This window comes from Acinonyx jubatus, chromosome C1 (assembly GCF_027475565.1).
Source record: "Acinonyx jubatus isolate Ajub_Pintada_27869175 chromosome C1, VMU_Ajub_asm_v1.0, whole genome shotgun sequence".
NCBI classification, from domain to species: domain Eukaryota; kingdom Metazoa; phylum Chordata; class Mammalia; order Carnivora; family Felidae; genus Acinonyx; species Acinonyx jubatus.
The window spans coordinates 172349306-172366775 of NC_069381.1; the positions used below are offsets into that span (position 1 = coordinate 172349306).

The 17470-nt window shown below is 33.8% G+C and overlaps 1 protein-coding gene and 1 long non-coding RNA gene across 3 annotated transcripts in view; one reads left to right on the top strand and one right to left on the bottom strand.

Moving 5' to 3' along the window:
- Positions 1 to 17470, top strand: part of GULP1 (GULP PTB domain containing engulfment adaptor 1) — a 741807-nt gene that overhangs the window by 349724 nt on the left and 374613 nt on the right. The window lies entirely within an intron of this gene.
- On the bottom strand, positions 53 to 15855 carry LOC113597888 (uncharacterized). Of its 2 annotated transcripts, XR_008295480.1 has the most exons (4): positions 15291 to 15855; positions 10115 to 10238; positions 7754 to 7791; positions 53 to 366 (listed from the first exon to the last, which is right to left on the bottom strand). It is a non-coding gene; the product is annotated as an uncharacterized LOC113597888 (long non-coding RNA). The 2 variants fall into 2 exon arrangements; XR_003418633.2 differs by lacking the exons at positions 53 to 366; positions 7754 to 7791 and adding an exon at positions 9263 to 9490.

The window sequence follows — 17470 nt, forward strand, 5'->3', positions numbered from 1 at the left end:
TTTTGAAGAAATTTATTTTGTTTCTTTTAAATATTAGTAACCCTCCAGTTCTTGTGGTGCTGGATTATCAGTTTTTAATTTTTATTTTATTTTATTTTTTCTGTATTTATAAGCACGTAAGTATGTATCTTTTTATTCAGTCTCATGTTATTCACTGAAAGATTATAACTTGCCCGGGACTATGTTGTGGAGAGAAAAGAGCATACTGACAAAGCTTTCCCCAACCTGTTTGTGAATTGCCTGACACCACGCTTCTGCCTGAGCTTCCAGACCAGACACCTTCTACATGCCAAGGGGTTTCCAGCAGTTTTGTGTTCCTCAGATGCAGATTATTTTTCCTCAGTGATGGGGCGGTCCAGGTTCGGTCTGATGAAAAAACCAACAGACCTGTTAGTTTGTCATTTTTTCAAGCCTTGTCATTTATATAATGTAATATTGTGAGTCACTTTAAATCCATTTAATCATGGTCTAAATGTGTTTTCTCACAAATGACAAAAATTACATTTAATGTCTTTGTCCAGTTCCTTCATATTATACCATTTTTTGGATCCCTATGGGTAAAATCAGCCACCATTTCCATTCTCCTACCATCCATCCATACGTAAATAAGAGCAGCATCTCTGACTCTTTATCACATAAGCTGACTGTGTACTAAAAACAACCGCATTCCCCTTTATAATACTTGTCCCTTTTGCTTACGGTAAAATTCCTACTTAAGCTTCAGGTCAACTATAAGTCAAAGGTCCATGATGATAAAATTAAATTATGAATAAAAAAGATTCCTTTCCAGGCTAATACAAGGGGAGGGAGAAAAAGTTTATTATCTATAAATCACAGCAATAATTAGAATTTCTCTTATTTAGATGTTTCCCTGGGTAGTATCATAATATGAAAATGCCCCAATTCTAGTAAAATTTTGAAATTTTAAAATCGTTTATATTGCATAATTAATAAGATTTAAGTTATCATGTTGGTTGAATTATGTTCTCAAAACTTGTCTCTTGGATTTGTATTTATAAACAGCAGCTGTTTAAACTGTGTGAATTCCTAATAAGCTCACTTATTAAGTGGAATTAAACTATTCCTCATTTGTTTATAGCTTGTAGTAAAAGATCCACAGATTGTTGATATAACTTACAAAAAAGCGTATGTGATGAAATTGCTCTACAAATTATCTTTTAAAATTAATTATATTTATAGTAATCATCTTAAATTCCACCTAAAATAGTTTGTTGCACTTTTAAAATATGTGTACATTTCCAAGGACATTTAGAATACATTATATCTAAGAAAAGCACTAAAAAAGTAGAATCTTTTCATGCATAATGTTTTATCGGTGCATCCCAAGTTTCTGTATTTGTGTTTCTTTTTACCCACTGCAGTGTTCTGGTGGTAAATTATACACTCTGTACATGGAAAAATTTTCAATTTTAGTTATTGTTTTACTCTACAATTATATACTGAATTCGAACCATATGCTATGAACTATGCTAATCAAAAAGAACTGAGACAATTGGGAGAGAGGAAACACATTTTTTTTAAGTTTATTTACTTATTTTGAAAGGGAGAAGAGCACATGCATGCATGCACATTTGTTCAGAGGAGGGGCAGAGAGGGAGAGAGAGAATCCCAAGGGGCTTGATTTGGGCTTCATTTGGGGCTTGATCTCACCAACCATGAGATCATGAACTGAGCCAAAATCAAGAGTTGGATGCTTAACTGACTGAGCCACCTAAGTGCCAAAGGAAACACATTTGAATATACATATAAAGTAGTGTTATGAAAGTATTATAAATTATATTATAAACCTCTTTATTTATATAATCTAATATATAATCTAATACAATTTTTGTAATATCTAATTGTTAGATTAATTATATATTAGAAAGTACTGTTTTTATACCATATTTGTACACTATAGTACTAATTAGGGTTTTGTAAAATACTCCAAATGGGCAATATAATATGCAGAATGATGTAACAAATATCTATATAGCCACTGCTCATAATTTAATGTTTTCATTAAACATAATTTGATGTTTAATGAAACGTTTCATTGTTCATGTTTCATTTAACATAATTTAATGTTTTCATGTCCTTGCTTCATATTTTTTTGAAAAAATAAAGTATTACAGATAAAACTGAAGCTCTCTGCACAACTCTTTTGGGTTGTCTTTCCTCCTTCTTTCCCTAGAAGTATTCACTAACGTGAATTTCTGTTTTATTTATTGCAATTCATGATTTTATGCTTTTAATACATGGGAATTCTAAAACAATGCATAGCATTAATTTGCATACTTTTATACTTTTGTATATGGCATTCAACTTTATGTATCTTTACTTCTTTTCCCATATCAATATTATGCATTTTAGATTTATCCACATCAAATTAATTCTAATAATTTCCAAATAAAAGCATTGATTTTGTGACTACTTTTATGTTTCCCTATTAGTGTGTGGGAAGCATTTCTCTAGGATATATTAGAAATGGGATTTCTTGGTAGGGTATAAGATAAATTTAGTCTGCAACCTTTCCAGAGAGGTGTACCAATTTACTCTTCCAACAACCCTGTATAAAAGTTTATGTTTCTTTCCATGCTTGCCAATCGTTGTATTTGCAGACTTTATATTTCTTGCCAAACTGATGAGCATGAAGCAGTAAGTTGTTGTTTTGATTAGTAGAGAAATGGGTTCCTTTCATAGTTTTATCAGTTTCTTGATTTTTCCTCTTGTGCATATATATTCTGTTTGTATTCATAGACCAGTTTTCTACAAGCTGTCACGTTTTCTTTTCACATTTTAAATACTAAAGATCTAAAAACAAAGGTGCCCATGGATAGCCAGCTGAAGGACCATAATAATTTATAGTAGCTTTTAAAGTCTTTATGGTTGTCATGAGAAGCAGATCAACTAAAGTTGATAAAGCATTTATCAAGTCTGGCACATGATATGTACACAATAACATTCATCACCACATCATCATCAACCATTATCATCATCATCATTATACTTATTATTATTATTATTATTATTATTATGTATCAAATTTCTGTATATATGTGTATCTGTTTCCAAACTCCGTATTTAATCACCAATTTTCTTTGGGTTATTAGATAAGTGGTATTTATTTTCTATTCCTCTAATTTTATATTTTTGTACAATTTTGTTTACATGTGTGCTTTGTAAGAAGCATATAATAGGACTTTAGTTTGTTCAAATACACTTATTTCTAACTTTATAGGTAAATGAAATACAGTTATAAGTTAAGTGATTACTAATATATGTAGGCTTAATTATCTTACCTTATTTTATAATTTGATTATCTGTCATCCTCTTCTTTTAATTATTTTTGTCTACTTTCTTGTCTACTATCGCACTGATGAAAGTTTTCTACATCTTCCTTTCCCTTTTGGTGTTTGGAAGCCATTCTTACAGCAGTTGCTTTTATGTTTTTGACATACAATCTTAACTATAGACTTTTCTGTCAAGGCTTAAAGTTTATGATTATTTTTATTCTCCTGAACACTACAAGCTCAGCATGCTTTAATTACTTTTGTGTCACTCTTCAGTCTCGAAATGTCTGTAATTTCATGTATATTTTGATTACCATATAAAAATGTAATTTGATTTTTCAGTGGAAATAAATCGCATTTTTTTTCTTTCCCACCTTCACTCTACATTTCTTTTTTGCACAGTGGGTACTTTTTTCCTAACTGTCTCTAATGATCCCTGAGGCACTTTAGGTTACAACTAGGTCTAATGATTATACATTATGGGCTCCTCACCATGTGATACTGGAGATATTGTGGATTCAGCCTTCAGGGTGGCACTCAGCTCAGTTTATGGACCCAAGGCTGAATGTTGCCTTCCCAACCCTGTCCCACTAGCCAGCAGTATCCCAGGCAAAAAAGAAAATGACTAGCACGTTGGAATTCTGTCTGGCTGGGTCAGTGGAGCATGTGACACTTGCTCTTGGGGTTGTGGGTTCGAGCCGCATGTTGGGTGTAGAGATTACTTAAAAATAAAATCTTTAAAAAGATGACTAGCATATATTTGCAGCCCTATTTCATAAGTGGAATACTGGAGGGTGTCTGGGTGGCTCAGTAGGTTAAGCATCTGGCTCTTGGTTTTGGCTCAGGTCATGATCTCACAGTCAGTTGTGAGAGGGAGCCCTGTGTTGGACTCCACACTGAGCATGGAGCCTGCTTAAGATTCTCCCTCCTAGAGAGCCAAAGTATATGACTCTTAAAAACTGAGAACAAACTGAGGGCTGATGGGGGTGGGAGGGTGGGGAGGGTGGGTGATGGGTATTGAAGAGGGCACCTGTTGGGATGAGCACTGGGTGTTGTATGGAAACCAATTTGACAATAAATTTCATATATTAAAAAAAAAAAAGATTCTCCCTCCTCTCTTCCCCTGCCCCCACTCATGCTCACTTGCTCTCTCTCTCCCTCAAAATAAATAAACATATTTATTTACTCCACTAATGAGTAGAATACTGCCAGCCACCTTGCCCCTAAACACTATGCCTGGTTATGAGGCAAGTCTCATGTTTGGTTAAATATTTTAAAACCCAGTATCCCAAAGGGGCCAAACCATGGATACTTCTGTTGGTTTCCAAACCCAGACCCTTCAGCCCTGTGACTTTAGCCTGACTAACTCCTCTGCATTTCTGGTTCTATTACTGGTTCACAGGCATACCTATCTTATTTTTGAGGCTGGTATGTCTTTTGGATGTGTTCATGTTTTATTTATCTATCTTTGCTTTTGGGTGTACAACAGAGAATAAGCATCAAACCAAGAATGTACGGTGCCATTGTTAGCATAAGTCTTGAATTAATTCTTCTAAATCTAGGTATGCTTAAAATCCAAATTTCATATTGAGGAAAAGAACTATGACTTATACTTTATTTTACACAGTCATTCATGAAACTATGGGTTACACAGTTAGTGATAAGGCTTATTTAAAATAAATTACCAACTATTGGTTAGTTAACTGTATGGATATTATCAAGGTTGTTACTTTTTATGAGAAAGCAGGCTCTATCATATTACCTGAAATATATTAGTGAAATTTTATGATGGCTATGAGTATGCATTTATACAAAGGCAAAATAATTCATTTTTTTTCCTGTATCAAAATTTTTTAAATATCACAGTTTGGAGAATAGAACACTTGCCTTGTATTAATTTATCACAAATACATAGTTGCTCAAGAATCCCAGTATTTTATAAGGCATAGCAATGGTTAGATGAAAAAGGGAAACAAGTCTCTGCTTTTCTACTTAAAATTATAATTGCTACTTTGATTATAACAAGTTTTAATTTTAGATAATATCACATATTTATGTTTATTTTTTCTTATTTCCAAAATCAGATACAAATGATTATTCTTTTCTAAACTCCTCCCACAATATGCTGACCAATTTACATTTATCCAACATCCTTTAAATGTATACTTACTTTCATTACTTGTTTGAGGCAACAAATCTGCTACTTGTTAATAATGAGCTGAATTTTAATACTTTTTGTATTTTTATGAAATTTCTATTATATTAACTATGCCTATTTCCCACTATTATATTACATACTTGGCAGCAATTATCTTGGCTGATATCATTATACATAGGTACTGCTGTTGAATTCAGAAGTTACTAAAATAATACTTTACGTAGTTCATACTTTGTTTAGAACACTTTAACATATATTAACTTACTGAATTCTCAAAACAACAATATGAGAAAAGCAGTGTAAGCACTCTCCCTGCAATTTATAAATCAAATACAGTAACCTCGGATAATTATCAGTCTACTCACCCACAACAGCACTGGAAAATAACATCCAGATCATTTGGTTCAAAACAGTTTTCCTTCAGACATTGCAAAAATATTGAAGTAGAAGACAAATGACAATAGTAGGATATGACTCTAAATTACAATGAAGACCACGAAATACTTAATTTTGTGAGGTTTTTTTTTTTTACCAGATTTTAATTTTAATGAAACTTTTAGTACATAACCATTCTTTCCTTCCCCCTGTAATGGTTTCTAGCCCAGTCAGTTCTAGGCCAGAGGTGGTCCAAGAAATGTGTGCTTACCCAATGATACCTCTTGGTGAGAGTCTTCCAAGGATTCAGGCCTGAACTATTCTCAGCAAAGTTTCAGTAATTTTAAAAAAGTTCAGTTATGAAAAATTGTACATCTTAGAAAATTAGAAAAATAATTACTTGTAGACAAAGAGTGGATTTATGTAGTTTTTTCTACTGAGAACACTGGAAATTACTTTCAGGTAAGAAAATAGGTTTTCCAAATGTTTGATAGGGAGAAGTTACATAGACAGAAACAGATTTATTTACTTGAGTTAGTTTAGCAGTAGTAAAGACGTTGGTCAAATTATATATTACATACGATCAGACACATACAGATGTTTGTAGATATCTATGTTTGTAGATATTATAGTACTAGACTTTGGATAAAGTAAAAATGGATACCTTTGAAATCTAGGATGAATGCATATGTGTATAAATATAGGTATTCTTCATCATAATGAAAAAAAAGTTATCACATATATGTCATACATACATTTTCAGAGTGGATAACACCTAAAAAACAAAAAATGGGAGACCAAACCAACTAGCCCTTGCCCAAGTTAGATGATTGTGTAAGAATGGCAAGGGGCAGGAAAAATTTGAAAATTAATCATACAATAAAAAGGTTGTCAGTTTGGGGGGTTGGAGGGAGGGGAGGGTGGGTGATGGGTATTGAGGAGAGACCTTTTGGGATGAGCACTGGGTGTTGTATGGAAACCAATTTGACAATAAATTTCATATATTGAAAAAAAAGGTTGTCAGTTTGTCTTTCATAATATTATTAATCAGTTCATATTAATTACATATATGTAATATAGATTTAAAAAATTATTAGCTTTTCATGTAACTTGAGGCAACATGAGTTAAGTAAGTAACAGCCTGTGAATAATTTCTAGCTAAAATTATCCAAGATCGACCATATTTTCACACCCTCTCTTTCCTAATTTTCTTTATGGACTCACACTTAATGTTGAAGGTCATATATTTATCTTTTAGTCATTATTGTTTTCCATTTGCATTATTATGGCAATTAAATGAAAAAAAAAGTGTCAGGCAATAAGATGTATTAAGTACAGTATGCCTGAGGACATAATATTAAACACAGATTCTGCTATTACTATCAAAATGAATATTAAAATAACAGTGCCACTTTGAGGATAACGGTACTTTAGAGAATATTTTCCAATAAGCTTACCATATAATAGCAGATAATTATACTGACCTAATAAGGTTTCTGTGGAAGATAGCTAATAAACTATTGAAAACTCTATTCAGATACAAAGTTCTTCAAGACTACATTATAATCAGGATTATTGACAAAAACCATCAAAATGAATATGATTTATTGATAAAATTAAATCTAGCAATGAGAAAAAGAAACAATCTAACTACACATTATTTGGTTTTTCAAATAGTGACTTCAGACCACATTCTGAGAATGCTCAGACCCCATTCCCTCTAAGAGGTTGGGCGTACATAGATTTAATGTCAGAGGCTGGGTCAACAAGAACAACTGCAGTAATTATCATGATTTTACCATCATCAGAGTTGAAACACTTTGAAAACATAAGCATTAAAAATAGACATTTAGAATGCCAGAAAGTTCTGTGACTGAAAATGTTCCATTGGCCTTAAAACAGTGTAATCAGTATGTCTCACGCTTACCTCAAGAGCCTTGTCAACATCCTATTTTGTCCATTAAGCTGCAGAGTAAGAATGGGAAGATCATTAATCAAATTGGTGTCATGTATATGTATATGTAAATTGCAAATGGATGTGCAGGGGAATTCTGAATGGATATGCAGGCAAGATTTAGATGACAAATGTGTAGAAAGCCTTAAGGCAATACTAAAACTTTTAGACCTTTAAAAATTCAAAGGATGACCTTTAAAAAGATAACTCCCCATATGGTTTTTAGAGGCTATAAGTAAACATTAAAATTTAATCAGCTTAGTATTCATAAAACAAAACTATAGGTATCAGACAAGATATCTTAAATCAAAATACAGATAGAAAACTCAGCAATCTGTTAAATAAACAACACCATAATGCCCTAAACTTGTGACATTTTCATTTTCATTTCATTTCAAAAATTTTATCTTGGATAATCAGGATCCTGAAATTAAAATATTTTTATTTTAATTCTTCAGAATATCTGCATCTTGTGAAATCTTTTATCCATGCCTTTTTACCACCCTTTTTGACAGCCTGGGATAGCCACTGTGCCCCTTTGTCAACTATAGCCAAGCACACTATCAACGAAACAGAAGCAGCTGGTCATTAGCCAGCTCTAGAATTTTACCTGGTCTTCCTCTTGCATCACTCACTACCAGCAGTGATGTCTTGTTTTATTTTTATTTGTTTTTCACATTAGCCATTTGAATGCGCTTTTGGTTAGTGGAGCTTACTTTTTTGGGAAACCTAGACTAACATCACAGCTACAGTAAAATATGTACTCACTACATTTTCATCATCATTCTCTGTATTGCTTCCAAAATGTGTGCTTCTCTGCTATCAACCACTTCCAAAAACTAGATTTTACATTTATTATTCAAAATAATGACTATACCTATACCTCAGACTAAATTTATCTTTAATCTTTTTTTGAAATTATAATGTATGCTTAAACGAATATGCAAATATATAGTAGTGAGTGCATGTACGTGTGTGTATATGTGGAATGTGGTGATTAGGGAAGGTGGCAATGCGGGATGACTCCTAAATTTAAAAGGATTAATCTATATTTAGATATAGTGAATAAACCAAATTATCATTGTCCCTATGAAAATCATGAGTGAAACAGTCAAACTCCAATATCACTGCTTTACAGGTTATCTTGGCTCTGAGAACAGTGGGGACCTCTTTCAAATTCTGAGAACTAAGTTTATTTTTAGCCATATGGAGTAGCTACCTATGTGGTATAATTTGGGAAATACCACATGACTGCCAGTGACTATATCATGGTGGCACTGTAAGAAATGTCCATCACAGGGGTGCCTGGGTGGCTCAGTCGGTTGAGCTTCTGACTTCCACTCAGGTCATGATCTTGTAGTTCATGAGTTTGAGCCCTGTGTCAGGCTCTGTGCTAACAGCTCAGAACCTGGAGCCTGCTTCAGATTCTGTGTCTCCCTCTCTGTCTCTCTCTGCCCCTCCCCTGCTCATGCTCTGTCTCTCTCACTCTCAAAAATAATTAAGCATTAAAAACAAAAATGTCCATCACAGAGAAAATAATATTTATTCAGCCCAGATTTATTGAGCATGAAATACATATTTGGGAAAGTACATAATCCTTAGAAGATTCAGGATATCTTTAGAAACAATATATGTTTCTCTAGAATAGGGAAATGTCCTGGCAAATGTCTATAGTCTCTTCCATTACTGCAGTATTTTCCAAAGTCTTTTCTGCAATGTTAATGGGTTATATAAATAAGATTCATTATCAAATAATTTGGGGGAAATAAATTATTAAGTTTCTTTCCTCTGGGACTTTGTAGTGTTTTTCTGTGTTAATGTGCATAGAAAGGGGATATTGCAAAGTTATGTTAACATTTTCCAAACTCATTTAAAAATGATTGCTTTTGAGATGCACACCATTCTTTGATACTAGAAAGGTAAGGCACTTTTGAGAGGTAAGAACTGTCATAGGGAAATAGGTAATGTTATTTTCTGCTGAGACAAGGTTCAGTCTTTATTAATCGTGGTTTCCATTTAACCAGTCTTTCCTCAAGGAATCAAAAACATCACATTATACTTTTCTTTGGTCCCCACTTTAATCCCCTTGGGCTCTCTTCCAACTTAAATGGTGAGATCAGACAGCCAGGGCTGTGGTCCTGCTTTGGAGGCTCCCTAGACTGAGAAGGGTTGGCACAAGAGGTTCTTGGTGTTGGAGAAAGTTATCTGACTTCTTGCTCCAGTCCTCACGCTCATTTGCTTTTCTGCCAACTGAATTAGCTTTTTCTCACTAGGGGATAAGATTAATAGATATGAGGCCAAAATGGTCATTTACCTGCTTGAACTTAAGCTTACCTTTAGCAATGACATAGAGCCCTTCATCTGATCCTGTATAGCTCATGTAGGTCTTCCAAAGGTGTTTTGATCTCAGCCTGATAATGTTTATTAACTAGGCCTCCAAATCTATGCATACATTTTCCTTGGGTGTCTCATAGGGCAATAGAAGACAAATTAAAGATAGATTATTAGTGGTCCAGGTCATTTGTTTCCCTCATCTCAACCAATTTCCCCATAGATTCTTAGAAAGCAGTTCTTGATGAATCAGTCTCCTATCTCCATATTTCTTGCTATCAGCACCACACTCACAGCCACCAAATTTCAACATCTTAGACCTTTCCTTCCCATTCCTTAACCTCTAATTCAATGTCATTTCTTTTAAAACGTTTCCCAGATTTTCTTAGTTTAGGTATGTTGGTCCTATGAATAATCTATTATACACATCATCACTAGATGATGAGTTTATTGAGGGAAAGGACTGAGTTGTTCATCTTCGTGTTCCTAGAAACTGATATAGTAGTAAATATATGTTGACAAAGAAATACAGAAACAAATGTATAAATGATTTAATAAATAAATTAACATATGAAATAATTCAGGTTTTTCTTTTATAATTTTCTGATCCATTCTTAATAACATTATACTTTTACCTCAACCATAGCCATAGGCTTTTATGATGAATATCTTGTTCTTAGTCTCTCCCATTTCAATCTATTATATCCTCTACTGTCTTACTTATTGTATTGTATCATCCCCCTGATAATTTCACTCTTCTCCTGGAGAATTCTCAATGACTCCCAAATGATATAATCCATGATAAAACAGAAACAAAAACAGGCACACTCTCAACTTCTCTCTTGTATAATAATGGTTCAAGCTAGCTGGAATAGGATAAACTCTTCTCTCTCTCTCTCTTTCATGATGTCACTGGCTCTCCCATGGGTCTACTGTCTTCTCTTAACTTTCTCTGTCCATCAGATTCCTGAGCCCATTTTTATTTTCCAGCCATGGCCATCATGGCCCCTTCAGATTCTTCTCCAGATTATGACAGTTGAGCTTTAATCTCTACCACTTAACCGGCCTATTCTTAGTGCATTTCTTAACTTAAGCTCACTGCCTCAGCTTGAGCATTTGCACAAAATATTTCAATATGTGCACAAAATATTTGCTCTCTAGAGAAGTGAGGCAGCATCTTATGATTAAGGAACATGTCTTTGTAAGACCCACCTTAGCAGGGCTGTGGGCAGGGTGGGTGATCTGAGGATAAAATGTGGAATGAAAAGTGCTGGTGCTGGATCCCGTCTGCATGGCTAACTGTTCCAAGCTATCTGTCCTTGGGAAAGTTTCTTAATCTTTTGTTAACTTAATTTCTTCGTTTGCACACTGGTGATTCAAATAGGATCAACCTGGGATGTGAGGATGATGTGGCTGCAACATCTGCCACCCCATTGATTGCCAGGGTTGATTCCTCTGATCTGGCTGGCTAGGCAGATGTCCCCTTCCTCCCTTAGTGCTCCATGTGCATCCTTCTAGAAAATGTGTGCTCAGTGGGAGAGGATGACCTTCCCAGATAAAAGAGGATGGTTCTTGGGTCAAGGGTATATGAGAAGATTCGCCCCTCTGCTAGAACCTCCAAACAAGTTCTTTACTAAGACAAACCTCATAGGACTGGTGTAAGTATTAAATGACTATACATGTAGCACGTAGAATAATACTGACCCATGATATGTACTATAAAGTGTTAAAGGGTCAATTATTTTCTAATTCCATCAAGGCTTAGGTTAAATAAAACCTTTAAAACAAATTTATCTGTAGACCACACTCACTACCATTCTTGGGACAACTAAAGTACAACTGTTATTTCTTCTCCCCTGGGATTGTCCTCCCTGTATTACATTACACAGTTCAGGCTTTCTCCCTCATCTGTGTTCTTATTTGACCCTCATGCCTGGAAATAACACATATCAAATAATTGCTTAATTTAACTCCAAATGGAAATCTTAGCTTTGAATTATGAATGTTTGACAAGTATAGTACTTTCTTTCACTATTTGCAGGATATATGTTTAATATTAAATAGGATTACATCATTGCAATACCTTCCCCCCCCCACTTATAAATTGCTGATCTGAAAATGGAAACTCAGCACCTCATCTGGTCCTCAAGCTCTCTCTGCTAAGAGCCTTAAGTGTTGTCCCTTATTTATTAGACAAGAATAGAGTTAATGTGCACAACTAACACTGGCAAATTCTGAGATGCCAGCTGATCAGGCTCCTATTATGAATAATTATCTTATGAAAGACTCGTGGTTGTTTAAATTAGATGAATAATTGAAATAAAATGCCCAACTTACTAGTTAAAAAGATCAATTACTTGAGCATAGTTAACAAAGAGTCCTAACTCTAATGTAGTTGTTAAAGTTGTATAAATGCTCCTTAAACTTTGTACATAATAGTATTCAAGTGTCTTGTCTCAGGAAATATTTGTTTATAACAAATTCTTGGTTTCCAATGCCATTTATCTTTTTTTTAGGTTTTTATTTAAATTTCAGTTAGTTAACATACGGTGTGATATAACTTCCAGGTGTAACCATCTATCTTTTAAAAGAAGGAAATAAAATGGTCAAAATATACTAAAAACAAAAATTGAAGGCTGCCCTAATGGTTAGAAAAACTCTTTATTGCATGACTAACCCTGTTTATGCCTACTAGTGGTCAACATAGAAATTCTGACCACTGTTTCTTATAATATAATACAATATAATATAATATAATATAATATAATATAATATAATACAATATGTAAAATAATATAAAATAATATAATATAAATAATTATTTTTGGTACTTCTTTAAAAACAATTAATCTCTTCTTTAAATAACCAAATATTTTGAAGGTATTTTATTGCCCACAGACCCACTTGAATTTTATCTCTCACAGAGAATCCAAACTCATCTTCACATCTAATTAAAGACCCCATTGGTTGATTTTAAAAAGTGAATTCTTGCATGACAAAAATAAGAATGAATAAAATCTTGAATGACTGAATAATCATGGCCAACAGGAAAGAAAACTCCCATCTGATACAGGATATCAGTTATTTAAAAATCAAAATGCCATTATCAATTAATCTAAAACAAACCAACAACAAGCTCTGATTCCAGTTAGCCTAGACAGAAAAGTGAGAATGGCATAGGGAAACTCAGGCAATCAACAGCAAACCTGGAATATAGGGCCAATGAGGGGAGCCAATATACAGGTTACACAGGATTTGACCATTCTCAGAGAGATGCCCACTGCTGCCACCAAGAACATCTGAACTTTACCAACACACAGCTAGCTAGACACTCGCTGTCTCCCCCACCATACTCTCCACCCAGCCAACTTTCTCTGACTGGTCCCATTTCAAACGATTCTCAATTGAAATATATTCACCACAGATTTCTACATATTACAGATTGTGTTTCACTTGTTTCTAGACTCTTATGAATTTTTCAGTAATTGTTATAGTTACAAATATCATTCAGTGTGTGTGTGTGTGTTTGCATTTATAGTTTTGGTATGTATGTGGGGTTTTTTGTTGTCGTTGTTGTTGTTGTTGCTTTTGTTGTTGTTGTTTTTAAGATTTTCCCAACTTGGCGTGCCTGAGTGGCTCAGTCAGTTAAGCATTGGACTCTTGATCTCATCTCAGGTCTTGAGCTCAAGGTCATGAGTTCAAGGCCTGCATTGGGCTTCAGGCTGGGCATGAAGCCTATTTAGAAAAAAATTAAAATTAAAATAAAAATATAAATAAATAAATAAATAAATAAATAAATATTTTCACAACTCTTATAATCCATAGCTAGCTAGAGATCCTAACGATGATGTGGAGGGGAAAAAACACAATATTTAATTGGAATTTATGTCTGCTAAAATATTTAACAACTGAGCTTTCTAAGTGCAGCTCCAATGTGAATGTTGGTTGATATTTTAATTTACATTACAAAGGAAGATATACGTATAACAAAGGTGTATACCAAAATTTCAGCTGTTTGTCCATGATGTGAATGACTACTTTGCTTAATTAGGCAATAATGCTTGAATACTGAAGAATATTTCCTCCATTTTTTATTATTTTTGCATTGTGAAATCTGCAGAACCCACACTCTGTTAAGTTGAGACTTCATTAGTAGCATTTTAATCCATTAAATATAACTTGAGAATTTATTCAGGTTTATAGCTTATCAAGATATTTCTAGTGGATTATATATCTAGTTTATACATGTGTTAAGATGGTAGTTCCATTTTTACTTCATCTTTTACCATCTAAATATAAAGATGATTAATGAATACAGTGCTAGAGATAGTACTTCATATGTTTATATACAAAGATAAAATATTTTTCAATAACTCGTTGATACTTCATTAAAATTTATTTTATTAAGTAGTAAGAAAGAAATATAAAGTAGTCACTAAAGTGTGCTTCCGGATCTCATTCTGGCCAGGGTCCCTTTGAGAATGTAATGGACATATAAATATGCACACATTAAATATCTGATGATTCAGTAATCCAAATATTTTAAAAATGCACATACACATATATATGCACTCATTTTCTATCTGATGCAAGCATTCATTTATTTTGCTGAAGGACAAAGACATGCTAAGTTCCTTTTTCATAGCCCAAATTGATTTATACTTACAAATGAATAAAAAGCATAATGTAAATAACTAATACAATTTAAAACTTCCTATCTTTTCTCAGAAAATTAAACCAAAGTATCTAATCAGTCCAATGTGTTTAAATAGACTAAACCTGATTTAATTATGTGGTTTCTTTCTTTTCAAGTGTGCCTTTGGTACTAGATGTGACTCATTAAAAGTTGTGATATGCCTTGCCAATAAAATCTAACAGATTGCACATTAAAACCAGGTAATTAAGTTAATATACAAGACACATAAACTCACACATTCCATTTTGAGCTTCTAATCAATCAGACACCAAAGGTAAGACAAACATTTGAAGCCAAATGCTTCAAATCAGCATATATACATGATATGTTTAAAAAGGCAAACTTACTTCATTATTTTAGCACATGTAACACTGTTAAATGCTAAATCACAGAGGAAATTTTCCTCTTACCTTGTAAAAAGAGGCATTCATACTGAAACAAGAATCATGTTACTAGCATTGTTCAAATACAAAAAAATCTTACCTAGGAACCAGGATGACAGCAGATAAAAATAGTACAAATGTGTTTCCATTTCCCTAGGCTAAAATCTAAAATAGTGACAAAAATATAGAAAGCTACTGTAATGTATATATGTCTGGTTTTTAACCATCAATATTTGAACATTCTTCCAATTTGGGAGGAATCCTCTGCATCACTTGAATGTTCATAGAAGGCAATGTTCTGAATTCAAAAACAGAAAGCCTCTATTTACCCCCATGCAGCTGAAGTTATACTTAATTATGCATAACAGTATGCTCAAGTCATTGCTGCTTATACTAAGAGTCCTGGTGTTAGCATGAAGATTTGAGCAGAGTTTAGAAGCAGTTCAGTGGAGTCCGGGAGACTCCACTTGCCAGATCCTCCTGTACTATCCAGTTATTCTGACCAAGCTTATATTGGGTTATGAGGGTAGCTATGCCTTCTGCTGTCCTACCCCTTGTTATCTGACAGCACCCCAGGTCTGATTTTCCAGATGCATTGTTGTTTCCAAGTATTTCTCCACATCCATTAGAAATTTCAGGGGCGCCTGGGTGGCTTAGTCGGTTAAACGTCCGACTTCAGCTTGGGTCATGATCTCGCGGTCCGTGAGTTCAAGCCCCGCGACGGGTTCTGTGCTGACAGCTCAGAGCCTGGAGCCTGTTTCCGATTCCGTGTCTCCCTCTCTCTCTGACCCTCCCCCGTTCATGCTCTGTCTCTCTCTGTCTCAAAAATAAATAAACCTTAAAAATATATGTATATAAAAAAAAAAGAAATTTCATTTGGGGCTTAATTTGGAAGTGTTTTCTGTTGCTTAAAACCAAACAGTCTTACTGATACATATTTATAGGGTAAGGAGAGTAAAAATATGTGGCCATGAGATGTGAAAGAGAACAATAAAAGTACACTATATCAAAATAAAGTATAACACATTTCAGGAATAGATGATACATATGAACAATAAAAGAGAACAATATGAAAGAGAACAATATGTGAAAGAGAACAATAAAAGTACACTATATCAAAATAAAGTATAACACATTTCAGGCATAGATGATACATACAAATAAATGGGAAGAGATGGAAGAAATAGCCTTATAAAATGTCCTTGGCCACAATAAACTAAGAAATATTATTATATATTCCTTTATAATCAATTCAGAAAGATTTTTTGAAATAAATGAAATAATGTTAGACACTATTTAAGGGGAAAGAGAAAAGGAGAAAGAAAGTCAGAGATTTTGGTAGGCTTTAAAGGAAAATTATTCTCTGAGAATAATAATTGCTTTGAGAGGAGGAAAAAAAATAAAAGATAGGAATAAAGAAAAATTGACATTAGGCTTCCTGGAAAGAAGTTCAGAAAATTGTTTGGATTTTTTAAAAAGAAAGAGGAGAGGAATGCTTATTTAGTAAAAGGATTTGATGTATAGAATAAGGACCTGGGATTGATCTATAGTAGAATAGGAATACAAAAATAAGCTTCCAGGAGGTTGGAGTGGGTGTGGTATGTTCAAAATAACCTGTACTGGAACAGCTTTGGCAGTGGAAAAAACCATAGATTGCTAGGGCAGAGGCTCAGTGGATGAGAAAAAGAATACTGTAAGAATGTCTTGTGAAATGACAATTTCAGAAGTAGGTCTAGAAGAAATGACATCTAGAATAGTGCTGAGGATGACAGAGGAAGTGGGTCTGAGAGAACCATATGAAGAAGCAGCAGGGTTTTATAATTACATGTATATGACAATCAAAAGAGATATGCAATGAAAATCCTTTATGTCCTTACCTGAGCTGTCAGCAAAATGATACCTTTCTATCCAGTTAGTCAAATGTTACACAAGAAAAAGTCAGGAAAAAATATGAGGGGAATTTATCTTCGTCATGTGTAGTTGAGGTTGACAATAGATCACCCAATCAAATTTGAAGTGCAAACAGATGCTATAGAAAACTGGGCACAAAACATGGGTGTGAGGTAGAAAGAGTGGGATAAAGTTATCACCAAATCAGAAGGCTTGAATTTTATGGATATGATAAGCTCTGGTTATACCCCATCCTCTGGCTGCTGCATCGGGTATAGTCTTTCTTCTCAGATAGAAGTAAGGGAGAAAACTATGATTTTAAAGCTGAAATCAGAGGAATAAGACTCATTAGGCTGATACTGGAAGAATAAAATTATTATTATTATTATT